At 42.3% G+C, this 24,329-nt stretch overlaps 8 non-coding genes across 8 annotated transcripts; 5 read left to right on the top strand and 3 right to left on the bottom strand.

Moving 5' to 3' along the window:
- The first annotated feature begins 6,176 nt into the window (after nt 1-6,176).
- Nucleotides 6,177-6,249, top strand: trnav-aac (transfer RNA valine (anticodon AAC)). Its single transcript has one exon. It is a non-coding gene; the product is annotated as a tRNA-Val (tRNA).
- A 719-nt stretch (nt 6,250-6,968) lies between these two features.
- On the top strand, nt 6,969-7,040 carry trnad-guc (transfer RNA aspartic acid (anticodon GUC)). Its single transcript has one exon. It is a non-coding gene; the product is annotated as a tRNA-Asp (tRNA).
- A 4,816-nt stretch (nt 7,041-11,856) lies between these two features.
- trnad-guc (transfer RNA aspartic acid (anticodon GUC)) lies at nt 11,857-11,928 on the bottom strand. The gene has a single exon. It is a non-coding gene; the product is annotated as a tRNA-Asp (tRNA).
- A 7,726-nt stretch (nt 11,929-19,654) lies between these two features.
- trnad-guc (transfer RNA aspartic acid (anticodon GUC)) lies at nt 19,655-19,726 on the bottom strand. The gene has a single exon. It is a non-coding gene; the product is annotated as a tRNA-Asp (tRNA).
- A 925-nt stretch (nt 19,727-20,651) lies between these two features.
- trnak-cuu (transfer RNA lysine (anticodon CUU)) lies at nt 20,652-20,724 on the top strand. Its single transcript has one exon. It is a non-coding gene; the product is annotated as a tRNA-Lys (tRNA).
- A 239-nt stretch (nt 20,725-20,963) lies between these two features.
- On the top strand, nt 20,964-21,036 carry trnak-cuu (transfer RNA lysine (anticodon CUU)). Its single transcript has one exon. It is a non-coding gene; the product is annotated as a tRNA-Lys (tRNA).
- A 1,546-nt stretch (nt 21,037-22,582) lies between these two features.
- Nucleotides 22,583-22,655, top strand: trnak-cuu (transfer RNA lysine (anticodon CUU)). The gene has a single exon. It is a non-coding gene; the product is annotated as a tRNA-Lys (tRNA).
- A 364-nt stretch (nt 22,656-23,019) lies between these two features.
- trnak-cuu (transfer RNA lysine (anticodon CUU)) lies at nt 23,020-23,092 on the bottom strand. The gene has a single exon. It is a non-coding gene; the product is annotated as a tRNA-Lys (tRNA).
- Nucleotides 23,093-24,329: the final 1,237 nt, after the last annotated feature.

The raw sequence follows: 24,329 nt of genomic DNA, 5'->3' as shown, positions 1-24,329 counted from the left end.
AGGGATTTACAAGTAGGCCGTCATTGTAAATAAGAATTTGTTCTTAACTGACTTGCCTAGTTAAATAAAAGGTTAAAAAATGTATAAATATTAAATTACACAATAACTGGTTGAGCTGCCTTCAGCTGCAATGACTGCAACCAAACACTTCCTGTAGTTGTTTATCAGTCTCTCACATCACTGTGGAAGAATTTTGTCCCACTCTTCCATGCAGAACTGCTTTAACTCAGCAACATGAGGGTTTCAAGCATGAACTGCTAATTTCAGGTGCTGCCACAACATCTCAATCGAGTTTAGGTTTGGACTTTGAGTAGGCCATTCAAAAATATTTACAGGTGACCGGAAACATGACCGAATACAAACAGTGTAGCTATTCCCTCCGCAAGGCAATCAAACAAGCTAAGCTTCAGTATAGAGACAAAGTAGAGTCGCAATTCAACAGCTCAGACACAAGAGGTATGTGGCAGGGTCTACAGTCAACCACGGATTACAAAAAGAAAACCAGCCCCGTCGCGGACCACAATGCCTTGCTCCCAGACAGACTAGACAACTTCTTTGCTCGCTTTGAGGACAATACAGTGCCACTGACACGGCCCGCTACCAAAACATGTGGACTCTCCTTCACTGCAGCCGATGTGAGTAAAACATTTAAACGTGTTAACCCTCGCAAGGCTGCAGGCCCAGACGGCATCCCCAGCCGCGTCCTCAGAGCTTGCGCAGACCAGCTGGCTGGTGTGTTTATGGACATATTCAATCAATCCTTATCCCAGTCTGCTGTTCCCACATGCTTCAAGAGGGCCACCATTGTTCCTGTTCCCAAGAAAGCTAAGGTAACTAAGCTAAACGACTACCGCCCCGTAGCACTCACTTCCGTCATCATGAAGTGCTTTGATAGACTAGTCAAGGACCATATCACCTCCACCCTACCCGACACCCTAGACCCACTCCAATTTGCTTACCGGCCCAATAGGTCCACAGACGACGCAACCGCAACCACACTGCACACTGCCCTAACCCATCTGGACAAGAGGAATACCTATGTGAGAATGCTGTTCATCGACTACAGCTCAGCATTTAACACCATAGTACCCTCCAAACTCGTCATCGAGCTCGAGACCCTGGGTCTCGACCCCACCCTGTGCAACTGGGTACTGGACTTCCTGACGGGCCGCCCCCAGGTGGTGAGGGTAGGTAACAACATCTCCACCCCGCTGATCCTCAACACTGGGGCCCCACAAGGGTGCGTTCTGAGCCCTCTCCTGTACTCCCTGTTCAGAGGGCAAAGGTACAGGTCGGCAGTGTGGTCAGACAGGCGGGCTCGGAGTCAGGACAGGCAAGGGTCAAAACCAGGAGGGCGAGAAAAGAGAGACTGGAAAAAGCAGGAGCTGAGACACAAAACGCTGGTTGACTTGAACAAACAAGACGAACTGGCAACAGACAAACAGAGAACACAGGTATAAATACACAGGGGATAATGGGGAAGATGGGTGACGCCTGGAGGGGTTGGAGACAATCAGACAGGTTGAGACAGATCAGGGTGAAAGATAGGTGAGACAGATCAGGGTGTGACAGCGGGTGTCTATGGCGTCATAGTGTGTCAAACTAGAAAGCAAGTCTATTCGCGTCTACGCTGAGCAATGCTGGTAAAATGAGCGGGAAAATTGTGTGGGTCTTTGTGAAAAGGAATTAGAGGAATTGTTATGATCTTCCCTATGCTAAGTAGACTAGTTTACGTGTAGTGGGGCTGTAAGCTAATGTTTATTCATCAAATAGGCTACATATTTGAAAACAATTGCAGCCTACCTGTGTTGATTTCGATCATAGGCACATAGCCTAGGTAGGCTATGGCTGGAAATCTCGAGGACTCCGATTTCAAGAGAATACTGTTCATGCAGATAGAACGAGATGTACAGTTGAAGTCGGAAGTTCACATACACTTAGGTTGGAGTCATTAAAACTTGTTTTTCAACCACTACACAAAATGTCACCCAAAGAGTGAGTCTGTTGTGACCTCTATATGACGAGCAGCGGCAGTACGTCAATGCCTACCTGATCCACGACACCGCCGACTGGAATAACCTGAATCTGAAGTTAGTCTCTGTAGACCTGCAGGACAATCACCTGATCCAGGACACAGTACCCCCAGGACATGTTACCCGTCTGCCAGGTGTAGTAGGATGTCCCTTGGGGGTATCCGTACCTATGTAGGACATGCGAGGGTTAGGTTAATAAACAGGCTGGAGCTAGAACCTCGTTGTCGCGCGTCTTTATTTTAGATCATACTACATGGTGTCAGAAGTGGTTTTAAAATTCACATAAATGTGAAGAACGTACCAGGTAAATCATACATTCGGGCTGTTTCAAAGCATGGAGGGCACAGTGTTGGAGATAAAACAGCGCATATCATTATTTTGCTAGCTAACGAGCAAGGACTAAGCTACTGCTAAGCAACATGTTGCAAGAGGAAGAAGCTGGCGGGATTTCAGGGTTTGCGACTCTTAAGTTCAACGGGCTCTGGCGCAAACACGGGCAGGCCAGTGGCTAGTGCTGACGGATTTCGCAATAGTCCCCCGGATAATTTTGTTTGTATGGACATTCAAAACTGGCCGAAATGGATCAGGCGCTTTGAAAGGTACAGGGTAGCATCAGGCTTAAACGTAAAAAATGAGCCATTTCAAGTTAATACACTGATCTACTCTATGGGTGATGAAGCCGAGGATATATTAAATGCTTCAACGTTGACCGAAGAAGAGAAACTTAACTACAGTGCCGTTAAAGACTGTTTTGAAACGCATTTTGTATGGAGACGCAACATTATTTTTTGAGAGAGCTAGGTTTAATATGCACAAACAGGAGCAGGGTGAAACCACCGACAGTTTTATCACAGCTGTTCACAAACTAGCAGAACATTGTCAATTTGGCGCGCTCAATGAAGAGCTGATCCGGATCGGATTGTAGTCGGAATAAGAAATATATCACTTTCTGAAAAGTTACAGTTGGATTCCCAGTTTACATTGTCCAAAGCTGTAAACCAGGTTAGGCATAGTGAGACAGTAAAAAGACCGCAGACGATACTGCGCGACAGCAGCTCCTTGCAGAACGAAGAGAGTGAGGAAATACATGCATTTTCATACAGAGCTAAAAAAAAACGGAGGGGAAAACAGAACAGAGACAGACGTGGAGAAAACAATCACAGACAGCACCAGTAGCTAGTTCAAGTGTTTGTCGCAAATGTGGGAAATCCCCTTTCCATAGATGGAAAGATTGCCCAGGACACTTTTCAGCTGTCTGTCGATTAAAGCAAATGCATGAGGTTTCAGAAGAGGTACAGCAGGACAGCATCTTTCTGGGAGAAGTAAAGGGAAACAACGCTGGCTGGCATTCAGACATTAAACTCAATGGGGAGGTTGTGTCATTTAAACTAGACACTGGGGCAGCAGGACAGCATCTTTCTGGGAGAAGTAAGGGGAAACAATACTGGCTGGCATTCAGACATTAAACTCAATGGGGAGGTTGTGTCATTTAAACTAGACACTGGGGCAGCAGGACAGCATCTTTCTGGGAGAAGTAAAGGGAAACAATACTGGCTGGCATTCAGACATTAAACTCAATGGGGAGGTTGTGTCATTTAAACTAGACACTGGGGCAGCAGTGACAGCTATCCCATCTAGGCTGTATAGCTATAGCAGAGATGGCCCTTTGCTCTCTGCAAACAAAAAACTGTACGGGCCCAGTAATAAGATATTACCAGTGGTAGGGCACTTGGTGATTAAACTGGAGAGTAAAGACAAAAGTGCCACCCAGCCTGTCTTCGTCATTGACTCTCTAGCCAGACAGTTGCTGGGGCTGCCAGCAACGGAAGCATTGCAACTCATTGAGAGAGTGAGCGAACTGGAGGACCCAGGTGAGGTTTTCAAAAAGAAATTCCTAAAAGTGTTTTCTGGTCTAGGAAGGATAGAAGGTGACTACAAAATCCGCCTGAAAGAGGATGCTGTTCCCTACGCCCTTACCACCCCCCGCTGGGTGCCTATCCCTTTATTGGCCAGAGTAAAGGAAGAGTTGGGGAGGATGGAAGAAATTGGGGCGGTGTCTAAAATAGAGGGTCCCACAGACTGGTGTGCAGGGATGGTGGTGGTCCCAAAAGCCAATGGGGAAATAAGGATCTGTGTGGACATGACTAAATTGAATGAGGCACTCTGCAGAGAGAGACACATCTTACCATCAGTGGAGCAGTCACTGGCTCAGTTGGATGGCTCACAAGTCTTCACAAAGCTTGATGCCCGCTCAGGTTTCTGGCAGATACCGCTGTCATCAGAGAGTACATGCAACAGGTAGTGGGGTCACATGCAACAGGTAGTGTTTGACAAAATCAAAGGAGATCTGGCCTCACAGAGAGTGCTGGCCCAGTACCGTCCCCACGCTAAGACAAAAGTATCAGCAGATGCATCATCCTTTGGGCTAGGGGCGGTCCTCACACAGATGCAGGACAACATGGAGTGGCGTCGAATAGCATACATCTCCCGAAGCTTATCCGACACAGAGCAAAGATATGCTCAAGTGGAGAAGGAGGCGTTGGCTATCACATGAGCATGTGAAAGGCTCAGCCAATACCTTATTGGCCTGCAGTTTACAGCAGAGACTGACCACAAACCACTGTTGGCTCTGTTAGGGACAAAAGCACTGGACGACTTGCCTCCCAGAGTTCTGCGCTTCCGCCTCAGATTACTGAGGTTCACCTACAAGATGGTATATGTGCCAGGGAAGGCACTGATCACAGCAGATGCACTCTCCAGGGCCCCAATTAAACGTCCATTATCAGAGGAGGACCAATGTCTAAAGGGTGAGATACAGGTGTCCATTAATGCAATAAGGGACAGTCTACCTGCATCGCAGACCAAACTGCAGCAGATTGCAGAGGAGCAACAACGAGACCACATCTGCCGACAGATAGTGCAGCAGTGCAAAAAGGGATGGCCCAGGCAGGAGGAACTGCCTCAACTGCTGATGCCCTATTGGGTGGACCAAAGGGATGGCCCAGGCAGGAGGAACTGCCTCAGCTGCTGAAGCCCTACTGGGTGCACCAAAGGGATGGCCCAGGCAGGAGGAACTGCCTCAGCTGCTGAAGCCCTACTGGGTGCACCAAAGGGATGGCCCAGGCAGGAGGAACTGCCTCAACTGCTGAAGCCCTACTGGGTGCACCAAAGTGACTTCCACTGTAATGGAGACCTTCTCATGAAAGGACAACGGATAGTTATCCCAGAGACTCTACAACCAGAAATGTTAGACAGAGTGCATGATGGGCACATGGGGATAACCAAATGCAGACTGAGGGCTCAACAGTCAGTGTGGTGGCTTGGTCTGAGTACTCAGATTGCCAAGCTAGTGGCCCAGTGTGAGGTCTGTACAAAATGTCAACCTTGTCATCCGGAGCCAACACCAGCAATAGTGCCGAGGAAAGCGAATGCCCCACGCTCCTATGTGGTGGACACAGGCTCAGAAGAGGTACGAAGGAACAAAACACACCTCAGAGCTCTTCCAGATCTACCAGCCACACAGACCGAGGCCACAGAAAATGCACAAAAAGAGGGTGAAGGAGAGAGAATGCTCACAGAGCCACAAGCGCGCCCAAAAGGGATGTGAAGCCACCAGAGTGGCTGAAAGACTATGTTACGTGAAGAGAAAACATACTGCTGGGGAACCATACCCAGCAAAAAGAGACTGTACCTAAGTTAATGTTCATACTGTGTGATTTAATGCTTTCATACTGTTTCGGGATGGGAAGTAGCATGTTAGAGAATAATACTGGTTTCCAAATTGCATTTCAGTTATTCTTCAGTGGTTATGCATGTTGAGTTCTTGTTCATGGGAGAGGGGAAGATGTAGTAGGATGTCCCTTGGGGGTATCCGTACCTATGTAGGACATGCGAGGGTTAGGTTAATAAACAGGCTGGAGCTAGAACCTCGTTGTCGCGCGTCTTTATTTTAGATCATACTACACCAGGTACCACTGATAATAATATAATACAACTATAACATATAGTAGCGCAGGGATTCCACCTAACTCAGTACATACAATACATGTAGTCCATCTGCCAGGTAAGAAACAGAATTTCGGAGTTGGAGTGTAGGATTAGTTACAAGGATAAAACTATATAGTCAGCAACAGCTTGCATCAAGTTTCCGTAGTGTAGTGGTTATCACGTTCGCCTAACACGCGAAAGGTCCCCGGTTCGAGACCGGGCGGAAACAGTTTTTTGGCGGAAAATAATACCTGTTGTCATACACAGTACTTAAGCGTTCAAGTATTGCAGGAGAGCAAGTTATGGCATGCAATTATGAAATGGAACGTTTTATCCACAGATATAATTTTTTTGGTGTCTAAATAATGCTCTCAGAAGTAGGTTTTGAATTATATTATTTATTTCTATACAGACATGAATAAATATATAATTTTGGCAAATGTATTTCATAAAAATAATTTTTAATTAAAAAAAGCCTGAAAATACATGATTTAAGTGATTGTAAATTTAATAAAGTATGAATTGTTTACATTGAAGATCTACAAAAATAGTGATTTTGGCAGACAACGTAGGCAGCAGCTCTATAGAGATGAGATGACTTGAAATGAAATAATAAAGTCATCAAATAAAACAAAGATTTTATTAAAGTAATGTGAATAACTGATGGTTAATAAGTGATAACCAGTCAATACCATTAAAGGACTTTTATTAGTTGTTTTATTCGTGTTGTTACAGCATTCAACCCATATAATGCATAGTGAATTGAATATCAAAAACCGTGATTATTTTTTCATCATCTAACCGAAACCGAACCGACCACAAAAAGCATTAATCGCTCAGTACTATGGAATACCAATGGCAAAACATAAAATGTTCATGGGCGTTATGTGTCAAGTCCAAATACTGTATGCTAAATACATAACGATTGGATTTAATCAGAGTTTTCAGTCCTCGTTAGTATAGTGGTCAGTATCCCCGCCTGTCACGCGGGAGACCGGGGTTCAATTCCCCGACGGGGAGGAATACGTTTTATTGTGTATATTAATTATTATATTATATTGTGTATATGTCTGTCTGTGAGATACGCTTCACACTAAGAGGCCATTCAGATCTTGACTTTACGGTCTCGGTCTCTTCAGGCCAGTACTACAATTACGACAGCAGTGGGCGGTAATTTCTCCAACAGTGTGATCTCAGACCAGTGTGACGGTGTTGTGTTGAAAATCTCCCCCCTAATAATTTCCTTAATTTTGTGGCTAAAGTCAAATACTTTCTGTGACACACATCAGAGTCAAATACTTTCTATAGAACAAACTTCACGACAGGATAGGCAACAAAAATGTATAATTAACGTACGTGTGTTATATTAAACATAGAGGAGGGAGTAAAATGTTGGCAAGGAATAAACATTTCAGAACAACTATGGCTGAATTATTATCCTTATACTTTCAAAAATACTAGTCAAATAAGACATGGGAGAGATGACGAATTTTGGCAAAGAGATTGATTTATAGACTAAATTCGGACACAATCACGAATATCATTTGATAAATATTGTAATGACCTGACTAGATCATAAATGAACAATTGTCCAGACAGAGGCTTGAGTTTGCGAATTGACGGTTTATTAAACCAACTTTACACAGGCTACTGTTTGGGCCGTAGCACACGCCAAATAGATGACAGATACCCACAAGCCAATCGTGACCTTCTCTTGTGAAGCCCAGACGTAAGAGAGAGAGAACCAAGGCTGAACCTGGTCTTAACTTCCAATGCTCCACCCCCCTGCCCAACCCCCCTCCACGCCACTCCGCCAACCACCAGGATGCCCGGCATCAGAACATTCCAGGCATTCCCGTGATTGGCAGATAGCAGGTTGATTGACATGTCGGACCCCGCGAACACCGGGTACTGGTCAGTACAACACAACCACCTCCTAGCCTAGCACATAACACACAGCTGTCTGTGCGGGTCGCTACAATATATATCTTAAACAACTGCATTTTCAAGAATGTAATATATAATCGGAAAATTCATTCAAAATAATTAGGGGACTGACCCCGGAAGTATGATATAATGGTGAGTCACTTTCAAGGCATATAGGCACACACACACACACACACGCGTGAGATAAATATAAATGCTAAAGTTTTTCATGCCAGATTGACATCATTTACGTTGTCATACCAGCCAGATTAATATGAATAAATGATATGTTCCTTGGAGACCACAGAATGATCAAGCTGTTGAGTAATAGAAGATCACAGACCATTGACAGCCATTTTACCAGTAGGTATAGTAACTTGTCATCTTTCATGTTCAACAACACATCAATCACATGTGACAACAGGAAACACAGCAGGTCAAAAGCAAGCTTACTGTAAATCCAGGAAGGGCTTTCCAAATATACATACAACATGTAATGTGTTGTTCCCATGTTTCATTAGTTGAAATAAAAGATCCCAGAAAGAAAAAGCTTATTTATCTTAATTTTGTGAACAAATTTGCTTACATCCCTTTGCCAAGATAATCCATCCACCTGATAGGTGTGGCATATCAAGAAGCTGATTAAACAACATGATCATTACACAGGTGCAACATGTGCTGGGGATAATAAAAGGCCACTCTAAAATGTGCAGTTTTGTCACACAACACAACGCCATAGATGTCTCAAGTTTTGAGGGAGCGTGCAATTGGCATGCTGACTGCTGTTGCCAGATAATTTCTCTAAACTGCTTCCGATGTCATTTTAGAGAATTTGGTATTATATCCAACTGGCCTCACAACCGCAGACCATGTGTAACAACACCACCCCAGGAATCCATAGATTAGGACCTAATGAATTCATTTCAATTGCCTGATTTCATTTATTAACTGTAATTTGCCAAAATATTTGAATGAATAGGCTAGGACAGTGGTTCTTAACCTGGGTTCGATCGAACCCCAGGGGTTCGGTGAGTCAGTCTCAGGGGTTCGGCGGAGGTCAAGACAAACATCCGATTCATATGATTCGTGATGACACGCTCCGCTTGGCCATCATTGGCTGCAGGTGATCACGCTACATCGCTTGGCCTATCTGTGCTGCAGGGAATTTGGTGCGCTCAGTTTGTGACTGTGGTGATGGTACGTCTTGTGATTTCTTTCTTAATATTTTAATCCCTTCATACTTACTATGTCGAGCAAAAAAAGAAAGTGGTCGGACGAATATGTACAATATGGATTTACATGTATAACGGAACGTGTTGGGAGTCAGCGTCCTAACTGCATGATTTGCAATGCCAAGTTGAGCAATTCTAGTCTAGCACCGGCAAAACTAAGAGAACACTTCCTTAAACTGCATGGAGATGGAAAATACAAGAACACAACGCTCGCTGAATTCAAGGTGAAGAGAGACAGATTCGATGAAAAGGCTACTCTGCCTGTTCTCGGCTTTGTACCCATCAACAAACCGATCCTCACAGCATCATACGAAGTTGCTTACCTGATCGCAAAGCAGGGCAAACCACACAGCATTGGTGAAACACTCATAAAACCAGCTGTGTTGAAGATGGCGAATATCATGCTGGGAAAAGAGGCCGAAGTTAAGTTATCCCAAATTCCTCTTTCAAATGACACCATCAGCGACAGAATAGAGGACATGAGCAAAGACATCTTGGCTCAAGTAGTTGCAGATCTGATTTCAAGCCCGGCAAAATTCAGCCTTCAACTCGACGAGACCACAGACGTTTCCAATCTAAGCCAGTTTGCTGTATTCGTGCGCTATGTGAAAGACGACGTGATAAAGGAATAATTTTTATTTTGTAAGCCTCTTACAACAACAACTAAGGCAGCCGATGTGAAGAAACTTGTGGATAACTTCTTCAAAGACAACAATCTTTCATGGGATATGGTTTCTGCAGTTTGTTCGGACGGAGCTCCAGTCATGCTGGGAAGAAAGTCTGGTTTTGGTGCGCTAGTGAAAGCCGATGCACCACACATCATTGTTACGCATTGTATTCTGCACAGGCATGCGTTGGCAACAAAAACCTTGCCTCCAAAACTGGCAGAAGTATTAAAAATGGTAGTGGAATGCGTGAACTATGTGCGAACTAGTGCTCTGCGGCATCGCATCTTCAGTGAGCTGTGTAAAGAAATGGGCTCTGAATTCGAGGTACTTCTGTACCATTCTAACGTTAGGTGGTTATCCCGGGGACAGGTGCTGAATCGTGTTTTTGCCATGCGTGTGGAATTAGCCCTGTTTTTGCAAGAGCACCAACATTGTCATGCAGATTGCTTAAAAAATTCTGAGTTCATTCTCATTTTAGCGTACATGGCCGATATCTTCGCAGCTCTCAATCATCTCAATCAAAAGATGCAGGGCGGTGGAGTCAACATCATCGAAGCGGAGGAAAACCTGAAAGCTTTTCAAAAAAAGCTACCGTTATAGAAACGACGAACAGAGAACAATAACTTTGCAAACTTTCCCCTGCTGGACGACTGTGTAAGTAAGATCGAAGATGTATCTGGAATCGGAGACATTTCTGTACCCGCTGAACTGAAGCAAGCAATTGCCACGCACTTAGATGAGCTTGCAAAGTCTCTCGACGGATACTTCCCTACAAGAGAGTCATATCCAGCATGGGTGAGTTTAGTGTCGAGACAACAGATGTCAATGATGTCAATGATGAATACCTCGATGAAATCATTGAAATTCAGCAGAGCCAGGTTCAACAGCAACTCTTCAGAACAACAACGCTTTCAACGTTTTGGTGTCAACAAATGGTAACGTACCCTGTTATTGCTAAGAAAGCTCTGGAGATTTTCATACCGTTTGTTACAACATATCTTTGCGAGCAATCCTTTTCGAGGATGCTGGACATAAAAACGAAGAAAAGGAACAGACTTTGTTGCGAAAATGACATGAGAGTGGCACTTGCCAAGGTGAAGCCACGCATTTCTGAACTGGTCTCTGAAAGGCAACAGCAGAAGTCACACTGATTTGCAGTAAATATTCATTATTATGTTTTTGTTTTTGTGTGAAAATGATAATCTGTGTGAAAATGTTTTGATGATTTTGTTCTTTGAACACAGTGATGTTGATGCACGGTTCATTTTGTGCACCAGTCAAATATATACCTATGTTTTGAATTAGATTTTTTTTCAATTAAGAAGGGTTCGGTGAATGCGCATATGAAACTGTTGGGGTTCAGTACCTCCAACAAGGTTAAGAACCACTGGGCTATGATATTCTACATGACACAAACCGAAGACTGAACACACACTCAAATCATTAGAGAAGAGAGAGCTGGGGTGTAATCATTAACCCAGACTGTTTTTCGGTTTGGGATCCCAATTTCATTTGAACGTTTAAACATTCACACCCCTAATTAAAACCACAGACCTTTGCTTTATATACTATCAGACCACCGCCACTGTCCTCATGCTGTATGTATGTTCATACAACATAAATTAAATCTGGGATACTGACCCAGATCTGTGATACTGACCCATATAGCGAGCAGTCCTCGTGAACCCTGACCATGGATGTTTGGCTGTCTGTGATTTCATTCTACATGAAGTTGTATTCTAAATGCGGGTGGTGGGGGGGCAGCCATATTAAGAAAGTCATTATTATAGAATCTCAAAATAGAACGGGGTTGAAGTCAAGATATTAATTACTTGTTTTACTCCATGTGTAACTCTGTGTTGCTGTCTGTTCACACTGCTATGCTTTATCTTGGCCAGGTCGCAGTTGTAAATGAGAACTTGTTTTCAACTAGCCTACCTGGTTAAATAAAGGTGAAATAAATAAAATAAAAATAGGGGTTAATCTCGAACAGAATTCAAAAACAGTTTCCTCCCCGTCGGGGAATTGAACCCCGGTCTCCCGCGTGACAGGCGGGGATACTGACCACTATACTAACGAGGACCTGGTAATTCATAAGAAGTTACATAATTTGTTTCCTTTCCATAGAGCTAAAAGTGATGGGCATGACGTCCTCTTTTTTAAAAACTTTTACTGTTGAAAAGTATAAATAGAGTAGAGTACATACACACACTAAAAAGGTTAAAAAATATATATATATGTTGAGCAAAATAGTGCTTATTTAGACAACTGAAAACTTCAAGGAGTAGGGCATTCAAGGAGTGAGTCTGATGGGAATAATGAATAGATACAACTTTCTCCATGCTCTTGCATTATCATAATTCATATGCGCGCCACCAGAAATCCATGCATGCCTGAGAAATTACAACATAGCACTGGCCAGCTAACGTGTCAGGACCTTGTAGGCTAAACTGCAGAGAAAAAAAAATACTAAACGTTTGCCCAATCAGGCAGGCAGGATTGCAGTTATTTCTAAATTAATATATATTTAATACGCCAGGCTTTTTAGATAAGCTATTTACTGAGGTTTACAGCCTTGATTCGAGTTTTGTAGGCTACTCAACTGAAAACAATAATAACATTCTTCATTACATTGTGTTGTTGTAGCCTTGGGTAGGATACAGTTCTTGTCCCTAAAAAACTGAAACAATAGGGTAGCTTTATGGCTTTTAGATCTGGTATCATAGGACTGGGAGGAAGCGCACTCAGCGCGAGCGCACAAAGTGTTCAGGCTACCTATGATTTCGTTATCTGATAAATGCACTTTTATATCACTGCGTTAACATTGAGCTTGTGAATTATGGGCTAATATGAATGCACTTCTAATTTAAGTTATAGGCTACATCTCGATCCTGTCTGTCATTGTTCTGTTGCGCAATTACGCACCTGGCCTCTTCCATGCCACGGCTTTCCCTCTTAAATCTTGTGGAGTCCCAGGAAAAGCCAGACTACAAAAGCTTGTTGGTCACTTATTTCATTTGATTTCTTTAGCCTAGACATAGCATATTGCACGAGATATGCACGCTTGCTGAATGTAAAATAGGCTAAAGAATTAAGAACGGGCAGGGAGTAGGAAAGGAGAAGGCAACATTTTCTTATAGGCCAATCTTAAACCTGGGCTACATCCTGACAAAATACATTATATGAGTTGTCTTTCAAACCTTCTAAACTGTTGAGAATAGACCCAAACTTATCCAAATGATTGCATAATCAGGCCTAGGTTGTAGGCCAATGCAGTTACTTCAGCTTGAAACAAAACATGCCATTTGAGAGGTTATTCAAATTAGCCTACATCATTGCAGTTTTACAACCTATAGACAATAATTGTTCACTCACTTGATAACAATAATACATTCCTCATTGCAATGTGTTGTTGTAGCCCAGGTATAATAATTGTCTTGTCTAAAAATGTAGGCCTAGGCCTAATCAACAGTGGAGCTTTGCGTGCCCGGGGACCACAGAGTGCAGAGCCTGGAGGAACGCACTCGATCTGCCATTTCACAATCTGTTAACTTTTTCCCTTGCACATCGACTGGTAAATATTTAGCTTATAACTCTTATATTTAGCTAATGAACTGCCTAATATCTAGCTATACTGAACAAAAATATAAATGCAACATTTTTTTTTTTTTTACTGAGTTACAGTTCAGAATATATATCAGGAAATCAGTCAACTAAAAAAAAATTCATTAGGCCCTAATCTATGGATTTCACATGACTGGGCAGGGGTGCAGCCATGGGTGGGCCTGGAAGGAAATAGGGTGGGCCTGGAAGGAAATAGGGAGCCAGGTTCACACAATCAGAATGAGTTTTTCCCCACAAAAAGGCTTTATTACAGACAGAAATAATCTTCAATTTCATCAGCTTTCCGGGTGGTTGGTCTCAGACAATCGCCCAGGTGAAGAAGCCAAATGTGGAGGTCCTGGGCTGGCATGGTTACACGTGGTCTGCGGTTGTGAGGCCAGTTGGTTGTATTCTCTAAAACAATGTTGGATGCAGCTCATGGTAGAGAAATGAACATTCTATTCTCTGGCAAAAGCTGTTGGACATTCCTTCAGTCAGCATGCCAATCGCACACTCCCTCAAAACTTCAGACATCTGTGGCATTGTGTTGTGTGACAAAACTGCACATTTTAGAGTGGCCTTTTATTGTCCACAGCACAAGGTGTATTTGTGTAACAATCATGCTGTCTTATCAGCTCCTTGATATGCCATACTTGTCAGGTGGATGGATTGTCTTGGCAAAGGAGAAATGCTCACTAACAGGGATTTATACAAATTTGTGCATAAAATTAGAGAGAAATAAGCTTTTTGTGCATATGGAACATTTCTGGGATCTTTTTTCAGCTCATGAAACATGGGACCAACACTTTGCATGTTGCATTTATATTTGGTGCCTAGCTGGAAGAATATCTTAAAGTACCTGCGGCACTCCAGGAACAGGGTTGCCTACCCCTGGGCTACAGGCTACACAAGCCTCTCCGGAGTAGGCCATTCCTCTTCTCATGAAATTGATATTAATGGGTGTCTGCCTGAATAGTATTAACTACAATCTCTACAAAGAGCACTTTCAACCATAGACATCAGGCAAATAAATAAATTGGCATGGAAATATAAAATAAAGACACCACAAAACCAATATAAACAGATGGAGCAGAATATGTGCCAGTATGTATGAGTCAGGCATACACAGAAATGCGCACGGATAGTGTTTGAGGTGGATTAATGGTCAAAGCAGACTAAATCATCCTATGATGAAACCACTGATATGTATGTTACCACACACACAATACCCCAAAAGCATCTATGCATTGGCCCGGGAATCAAACGCAGGCCTCCAGCGAATTTCACCACTGGTAGTAAGTGTAGTGGGTCACTCCAAATTTTAGGGACAACCATTTGAAGGGGCATGAATAAAGTTGAGGCGATTACTGGGAATTGTAGAGGAACAGAGCAGACGAGTTTAATGATGAGGCCAAATAAGTTTCTGAACTGTTCACGTTCTGCCAGTTCACGTTCGTTAGCATTCTCATAGAGAACGACTGGTGGTGTTAGCTAGTTAGCTAATTACACTGTATCAAATGCTCGTTATCCATTCAGCCTGTTTCCCCTTTTAATCAAAGAGCAATACTTGAAATTGCAATTTTGAAAAACAACATATCAACAACAGAAGTCAGAAAGCGTGCCGAAATGTTTTATGTAGATGACATTAGGATATTTGAACTTTGAAGAGTGTACAGGACGTAAATGTTGGTAGTGTGTGAGTGTGTGTCTATATGGATGCGTTTAGACAGGCAGCCCAATTGTGATATTTTTTTTCACTAATTGGTGTTTTGACAAATCAGATCATCTCTGAAAAAGATTTGATGTGATTGGCCAAAAGACCAATTAGTGGAAAAATTATCAGAATTTGGCTAACTGTGTAAACACAGCCTTTGTCCACCTATATAAATGCAGGTTAGCGTTTTTCGCCATGAATCTTGTTCTAAAAAGGCAGCTCTGCAGAGTAGTCACTAGCTGGCACAGCCACTAAATCATGAAATCTGACTTTAAACCTAATCCCACTGCCTAACCCTAAATCTCAGGAATTTGTGAGCTTCTGCTCTCCCAACCTGGTCATCGAATTTCGCCCTTTTTACCTTCCGAGAGAGTTCTCTGGGAATATCGTTACGGCTCTGTACATCTTGCCCAAAGCAGACACCAAAAATGTTCTCAAAGATTTTCCTTGGACCTTGAATAAACTGAAAGTGGAGGAGCAATTCAGCGGATCGGATACGTATGCGGCCGGGGCTTCTAACGATCACAGATTACAAAAATAAAGCCAGTCACGTCGCGGACACCAACGCCACCCAACAGACGAGCCAAACACCTTCTTCTCACGCTTCAAAGAAAACGACTGAGCTGCCGAGGAGAACCCCTGAGAGCAACGAGGTCTACATGCTTACGGTCTCCACGGAGGATGTATGTGAGTCATTCAAACATGTTAACCCTCGCAAGACTGCTGGCCCAGACGGCATCTTTAGCAGCACCCTCACAGCATGTGCAGACCAGCTAGATAGATGTGTTTTCTGACATTTTCAATCTCTCAGGCTGTTATCCCCACATGCTTCTAGATCATCCCTGTGCCCAAGAAAGGGAAAGTAACTGAACTGACTACCGACCCATAGTACTCACTTCCGTCACCAGGAAGTGCTAGGAGAGGCTAGTCAAAGTAGTGTTGCACTGTATACCGAAATGTAGGTACTTTTCCGATACAAAAAAACAAAAAGGTTCGGTACTACAGATTTTGAATCAAGTCTGTATCAGCGCAGGCCCCTTTATAGCGTGATGAGCAAAGTGCATGCTCCACTCACTCATTCATTGTTAGAGCTGTCTGGGCTGCTTTACCTTCCCACTCATGCTGCACAAAATTTGACACACTTAAATAATGCAACACGGCATGTAGACATGTTGAAACTGTTCATTACTGTTTGCAAAACTATTTCCATATAGTCTAGAACACTTTTACACAACGCAAAACAAAGCAGGTAGCTTCCAGCTTTAATTGGAGGCTAACATTCAATGCTAGCTTACAGCAGAATTCACTGTCCTAGTACTTTGTTTGTGATACCATAACACAAAATATGCTGATTTCAAAGCTGATGGTCACCTAAAACTTGATTCATTCCCTTTGTCTTGCTCGCCACCAAAAACGAATTCACTTCGTCTTCCTTTGCCTCCCGTCCTTTTTCAACTTGATTCCATAGCCACAAAGTCAGATTCCTCAGCCACATTCTGCCTGGCGAATGAAGTCAGTAATTTCTTAAAGAGACAGTGCACACGTTTAGAAAATAAATGATTCAATGCAAATGTTTTGAATCAGTAAAATAAAAAAAAGTCCTAAATGGAAGAGATTGTTAGTCATCTGTAGCCACATGAAATCAGCTTAAACAAGCTCAATAACTCTTATTGAATAATAAGAGTGGTATTTAGTATCATGATGGTATTGACTATTGTGATTCTAAACCTGGTATCAGTATCGAGGTCAAAATTCTTGTATCGTGACAACTCTAAGTCAAAGACTACATCACCTCCTACCTCCCGACAAACTCAACCCTCTCCAATTTGCCTATCGCCCGACACATCCAAGGACGACGCAATTTCCATTGCAATGCACAGTGCCCTCACCCACCTGGACAAGAGGAATGCACATGAGGATGCTATTCATCGACTACAGCTCGGCCTTCAATACCATAGTACCCTCTAAGCTCACCACAAGCTCACAATGCTTCAAGCATTGCGCTGTTTATGACTTCAAGCCTATCAACTCCCAAGATTAGGCTGGCAATACTATAGTGCCTATAAGAACATCCAATAGTCAAAGGTATATGAAATACAAATGGTATAGCGAGAAATAGTGCTATAATTCCTATAATGACTACAACCTAAAATGTCTTACCTGGGAATATTGAAGACTCTCATTTTCTGAGCAAGGAACTTAAACGTTAGCTTTTTTACATGGCAAATATTGCACTTTTACTTTCTTCTCCAACACTTTGTTTTTGCATTATTTAAACCAAATTGAACATGTTTCATTATTTTTTTGAGACTAAATTGATTTTACTGATATATTAAGTGAAAATAAACGTTCATTCAGTATTGTTGTAATTGTCATTATTACAAATATATATATATATATAAAATCGTCCGATGCATCGGCTTTTTTGGTCCTCCAATAATCGGTATAGGCATTGAAAAATCAGTCGGTCGACCTCTATCAGGGACCCAAATCAAATGTTATTGGTCACAATTAATTGTGCATCTGTAAAAAATTGTGAGGGTTTTAAGTGACAAGCCAAATTGCTTTCAGCCTCCTGAAGTTGAAGAGGCGCTGTTGCACCTTTCTCACCACACTGTCTGTATGGGTGGACCATTTCAGTTTGTTTGATGTGTACGCCGAGGAACTTAAAACTTTCCACCTTCTCCACTGCTGTCCCATCGATGTGGATAGGGGGGGGGGGGGGGGTGCTACCTCTGCTGTTTCCTGAAGTCCACGATCATCTCCTTTGTGTTCTTGACGTTGAATGAGAGGTTGTTTTCCTGACACCACACTCTGAGTGCCCTCACCTCCCCATAGGCTGTCTCGTCGTTGTTGGGGATCAAGCCTGCTACTGTTGTGTTGTCTGCAAACTTAATGATCGTGTTGGAGGCGTGCATGGCCACGCAGTCATGGGGGGACAGGGAGTACACAGGAGGGGGCTGAGTACGCACCCTTGTGGGGACCCAGTGTTGAGGATCAGCGAAGTGGGATGTTGTTTCCTACCTTCCCCACCTGGGGGAAGCCCGTCAGGAAGTCCAGGACCCAATAGCACTGGGTGGGGTTGAGACCCAGGGCCTCAAGCTTAATGATGAGCTTGGAGGGTATCAATCAATCAAATGTATTTATAAAGCCCTTCTTACATCAGCTGATGTCACAAAGTGCTATACAGAAACCCAGCCTAAAACCCCAAACAGCAAGCAATGCAGGTGTAGAAGCATGGTGGCTAAGAAAAACTCCATAGAAAGGATGGAACCTAGGAAGAAACCTAGAGATGAACCAGGCTCTGAAAGGTGGCCAGTCTTCTTCTGCCTGTGCCGGGTGGAGATTGTAACAGAACATGGCCAAGATGTTCAAATGTTCATAGATGACCAGCAGGGTCAAATAATAATAATCACAGTGGTTGTAGAGGGTGCAACAGGTCAGCACCTCAGGAGTAAATGTCAGTTGGCTTTTCATAGCCGATCATTCAGAGTATCTCTACCGCTCCTGCTGTCTCTAGAGAGTTGAAAACAGCAGGTCTGGGACAGGTAGCACGTCTGGTGAACAGGTCAGGGTTCCATAGCCGCAGGTAGAACAATTGAAACTTGAGCAGCAGCACGACCAGGTGAACTGGGGACAGCAAGGAGTCATCAGGCCAGGTAGTCCTGAGGCATGGTCCTAGGGCGCAGGTCCTCCGAGAGAAAGAAAGAAAGAGAGAATTAGAGATGGCAAACTTAAATTCACACAGGACATCGGATAAGAAAGGAGAAATACTCCAGATATAACAGACTGACCCTAGCCCCCCGACACAAACTATTGCAGCATAAATACAGGAGGGGTCGGGAGACACTGTGGTGTTGGCTTGATTACCAACAACGACGAGACGGCCTACAGGGAGGAGTGCCTGTTCACTGAGGCAACAAGCCAGGCAAGAGGCAGCACTGCTTTGGCTGTATTGTGCCAGCAGCAAATTTCATGATTGATGGTTTTATTTTTTCAAGTAAAAACGACCAGATTTTATGGCTACAGGACTTAATATTTTGTCTTGTCCACTCACCCTCTCTGGGCTTAAAAGTCCTTATTTATCTCCTCCCCTTCATCTACACTGATGGAAGAGGATTTAACAGGTGACATTAATTAGGGATAATAGCTTTCAGCCGGTCAGGCTATGCCATGGAAAGAGCAGCTATGGCTAATGTTTTGTACACTCTTGCACATCCATGCTTTAGATTAACAGTCAAACGTGCTAGCCAATTGGACCACAGAAACTAAATTGCTGGGACCCTGACCCTCGGCGTCTGTGATCTCATTCTACAATAAATTTCATTTTACATCAGGCCAGATTGGAACACCCGTATACAATGAGGCTTATCTCACAGTCAGAAGTATAAGGGAAAAATGCATCCTCCCCGCCGGGGAATACTTGTATACAATGAGGCTAATCTCACCAGAACAAGATAGCCAGAATTATAAGGGGGAAAAAAGCTTATTCTCCCCGTCGGGGAATTGAACCCCGGTCTCCCGCGTGACAGGCGGGGATACTGACCACTATACTAACGAGGACTGGTTCTTTCGTGAAGTTTTACCTTTAAAGAAATATATATATTTAGGCTATGAGAATGCTTTGTGGCCAATGCTTGCGTTTGAGAAAAAAAAAGACTTAAATCCACCTCAAATTTGTATCTCAAACAGACCGTTTTTAAAAAATGCTTGTTGTTTCCTCATTGTTTTTTACAGAATATAAACCATTCTCCCTTTCGATACAACACCGAGTCTCTGTGGCGCAATCGGCTAGCGCGTTAGACTGTTAATCTAAAGGTTGGTGGTTCGAGCCCACCCAGGGACGGATTGTTTTGATTTTTAGCAAATGCTTTCAGCATTAGTGACTCATCATTTTAGCACCATTTTAGATTCATAACAGTTGTTTTGAAGTAAAGAAATTGTCCTCCGATTTTTTTTAAATGTGTACACTACTATTTAAGTGGTACCTAGTTAGTGAATTAGTAAATCATAATACCATGTTTTTTCCCCCTTCCAAAACAATATTTGAAACTCACGCTGCACTGCCCTCTGATACTCAGTACAAAGAAAAATTAAAATGGGGGGGGGCATCAAGGAAAACTAAACTTGCCTAATTTACTGTTGAAAATTGTGATATTTTTTGCAATATATTTACAAAGAATCTTACAACAGTGTGAGAACATTCCGACAATCTCAGGAGAGGTTCATTCTGATTTGAGTTACAATTTCTGAGGATCAGCTCCTGACATCAAAACAACTGTCCACTGCTAAAATCAAAATGACCGTCCCTGGGTGGGCTCGAACCACCAACCTTTAGATTAACAGTCTAACGCGCTAGCCGATTGCGCCACAGAGACAAGGTTGCTTCCGTGTCAGAGTTATAGCATTTTGTTGCTGAAGTAGCACATGCGTGCCACGAGCATGGGGTTTCAGGTTTAAAATGGAGGGGTTGAAAAAGGTACAAACAGCCCGGCTAGCTCAGTCGGTAGAGCATGAGACTCTTAATCTCAGGGTCGTGGGTTCGAGCCCCACGTTGGGCGCTTACTTTTGAATAGGAAGTGATTTTATAACCTCCAGTAAAACCTTAAAATGTTCACACTTTAATAAACTGAAAATATACTATTTGTTAATTTGGTAATACTATTATATTTATATATAATTATAATTTATTACAAGTTCCTCCATTCATTGACAAGGTTATGCCTATCTCCTCCTTCTTTAATCTCTGGTGGGGGAGGTTACTCGTTTACAAAGGGAGGGGCTAAACTATATACATACAGCCCGGCTAGCTCAGTCGGTAGAGCATGAGACTCTTAATCTCAGGGTCGTGGGTTCGAGCCCCACGTTGGGCGCTGACTTTTGAATATTAGGTGTTTTTATATGAAGTTGTATTTGTCAAACTGGAAATGCCTTGTAAGGAGGAATGGTCCAAAATACCTTCATCCAGAATCCAGACACTCATTAGAGGCGATGGGAAGCGTCTAGAGGCTGCTATTTTAGCAAAAGTAGGTTCTACTAAATATTGATGTGATTTTTCTATTGGGGTGCCCAAATTTATGCACCTGTCTACTTTTATTTTGATTCATATTGCACATTTTCTGTTAATCCAATAAACCTCATTTCACTACTGAAATATTACTGTGTCCATCAGTTATTTGATAGATCAAAATGAAATTGCTGATCCAAACACACAATTATTTATAAATGGAAATCATGGAAATTGTCAAGGGTGCCCAAACTTTTTCATACGACTGTACGTGTCTGTTGGAGTGTCGGTGTACAGTCATGGCCAAAAGTTTTGAGAATGACACAAATATTTATTTTCATAATCTGCTGCCTCAGTTTGTATGATGGCAATTTGCATATACTCCAGAATGTTATGAAGAGTGATCAGATGAATTGCAATTAATTGCAAAGTCCCTCTTTGCCATGCAAATGAACCGAATCCCCCAAAAACATTTCCAATGCATTTCAGCCCTGCCACAAAAGGACCAGCTGACATCATGTCAGTGATTCTCTCGTTAACACAGGTGTGAGTGTTGACGAGGACAAGGCTGGAGATCACTGTCATGCTGATTGAGTTGGAATAACAGACTGGAAGCTTCAAAAGGAGGGTGGTGCTTGGAATCATTGTTCTTCCTCTGTCAATCATGGTTACCTGCAAGGAAACATGTGCCGTCATCATTGCTTTGCACAAAAAGGGCTTCACGGGGCAAGGATATTGCTGCCAGTAAGATTGCACTTAAATCAACTATTTATCGGAACATCAAGAACTTCAAGGAGAGCGGTTCAATTGTTGTGAAGAAGGCTTCAGGTCGCCCAAGAAGCCCTCTTGTTTGTAAAGTCAAATTAAAATGAAGATTATTGTTGAAATGAATTGCCTGACAGGTGTAGGTTTTCTCCATCTGTTGGTGTGCAACACTTGCATTTTCAAATCTGAGAGTAAATAAAACCGATTATATTGATAAGTCACCTTGTCCGAGAGAGATTTACATGGTTATCAAAACGACACGATAGGGTAAGCCTACGCAAAACACAGCCCTTATTTGCAGTGTTTCTAAAATCCACAATGGATCAAGTGAATGGTTGAAAAACCATTGGAGCCATTTCCGTGTTTGACCGCTAGGTTTTACGGGTATTATGAGGTGTCCACTGTGGGGCTCAGTTACAAATACTATAACATTTACAATATTTGATTAGTTTCAAGTTAGTAGCCTCTAACTTCGAAACATCTAAAATAACGGAGTACAATTAAACCAACTAAAATAAGAAAATGAATTTAATGTTGTGTTTAAAGTTAAATAAATAAAATACTGAACACTTGTGAGTGCTACAATCAGGAAGGGTTTGGGGAGGGGTTGAAGGTATACAAAGGGAGTGGCTGGACCTATACACACAGCCCGGCTAGCTCAGTCGGTAGAGCATGAGACTCTTAATCTCAGGGTCGTGGGTTCGAGCCCCACGTTGGGCGCTTCCTTTTGAATAGGAAGTGATTTCACAGCCTCCCTGGTAGTAATTGGAAATCCTTAAACAATGGAATTTAATCCCTATTATATTTTTCAGTATATAATCAATCTTTAATAAGGAGAATTTCTTAAAGTACATATTATAACATGATTAAAAATACTAACACAAATATTTTTGTAGTATTTATGTTTTATTTGTAGTATTTCTCCAACTTTAAAAACTACTAAATTAATAGAGTCAAATTTAACCAACTATAAAAAATAAAATATTAAAATGTATTTTAAAAAAAATGTGAATACAGATGAGTAGTACAATCTTGTCTTTACGTCTATGAGCACAGTGGGTTTTAGAGGTGCAAAAACAATGTGCGCCCAACGTGGGGCTCGAACCCACGACCCTGAGATTAAGAGTCTCATGCTCTACCGACTGAGCTAGCCGGGCAACTGACAGAATTAAGGAGGGAGCTCAATAAGAACATAACAAGGTCACTCCCCTTCATCTCTCTGCAATGGTGGATGTACTGTGTGTTGAGACTTGGGCTGACCTGGAATGTGCTTGTGCCCTGAGACGAGTGAGTGAGTGTCTATCTGGGGAAATGAGAGCAGAGGGAGAGCAGCTTGTTCTAATACAATCGCTGCAGCAGGCTCAACCAATACCCCGTTTTAAATATATATATATTGGAAGGATTTAATCATTTGCAATTATGTCTACTTATGATAAGGTCAAATGTTTATGTTTCTGTCTCCATATGATATGGTAAATATATCCGATGCAAAAAACATCTACATTTAAATGGTATTAATATTAATTTGCATATATTTCTGAAAATGTCCATATTTTACTGTTAATTCACACCTCTGAGTATTCCCCAAAATGTGCAACCCTACAAATAACATTTTATTTTATTGTGAAAGATGTTTTGATCACATTTGATCACAAATTATGGAAATTTGATGTTCAGTCAACTTTAATGGGTAGTGCAAGTGTATTGCCTAACATAAAAACAATATAATGTACTCTAATTTACAGTACTGAAGCATACTAAATTCAAAGGTCAATTTTGAAACATGCATCTTACATTTTTTGCTATTGGACTAACTGGTTGCTAAAATAACTAAATTGAGAAGACATAATGATGTCGTGTTTTGGTGATCAAATCAAAGTGCACATTACATTTAATAGTATACTTATATTTTGGATCAATGGTTGTGTGGTGAAAGATGTATGCACAATTATAGGTTTGAATGTAAGACTTGGCTGCGTTACAAGTATTACCCGTTTGGAGTTGAAATGTCACCACATACTTTTGAAAATAGCACCAAAGCAAAAAAACAAAAACAACAGGTGACTTCAATTCGGGTCTTTTCTGTGCAGTTTTATTAAATAGAGAATACATCTACTGGGTTCGATACTGCGACCAAAACAGTCGCATATGCGACCGTTTGACTTGGCAGTGCGACACACATTTTTTTTTACTGGTTGCAATAGAGCCAGTGATTTCTTGTTACCTGGTCACGTTAGATTTTGGTTCACAATTCGCTTTTTTGAATCATAATGATTTACTCATACAGTAATGGGCAATTAACCAAAAATGTCTTGTGTCTTGTCTGTGTGTGTCAGGGCTCGACATACAGGGACATTTTTGGAAAGCCTATGGGGCAGTCGATCATCCCCGCCA

Source organism: Oncorhynchus nerka, linkage group LG8 (genome assembly GCF_034236695.1).
Source record: "Oncorhynchus nerka isolate Pitt River linkage group LG8, Oner_Uvic_2.0, whole genome shotgun sequence".
Taxonomy (NCBI): Eukaryota; Metazoa; Chordata; class Actinopteri; order Salmoniformes; family Salmonidae; genus Oncorhynchus; species Oncorhynchus nerka.
This window is presented reverse-complemented; position numbering and strand designations above follow the sequence as displayed.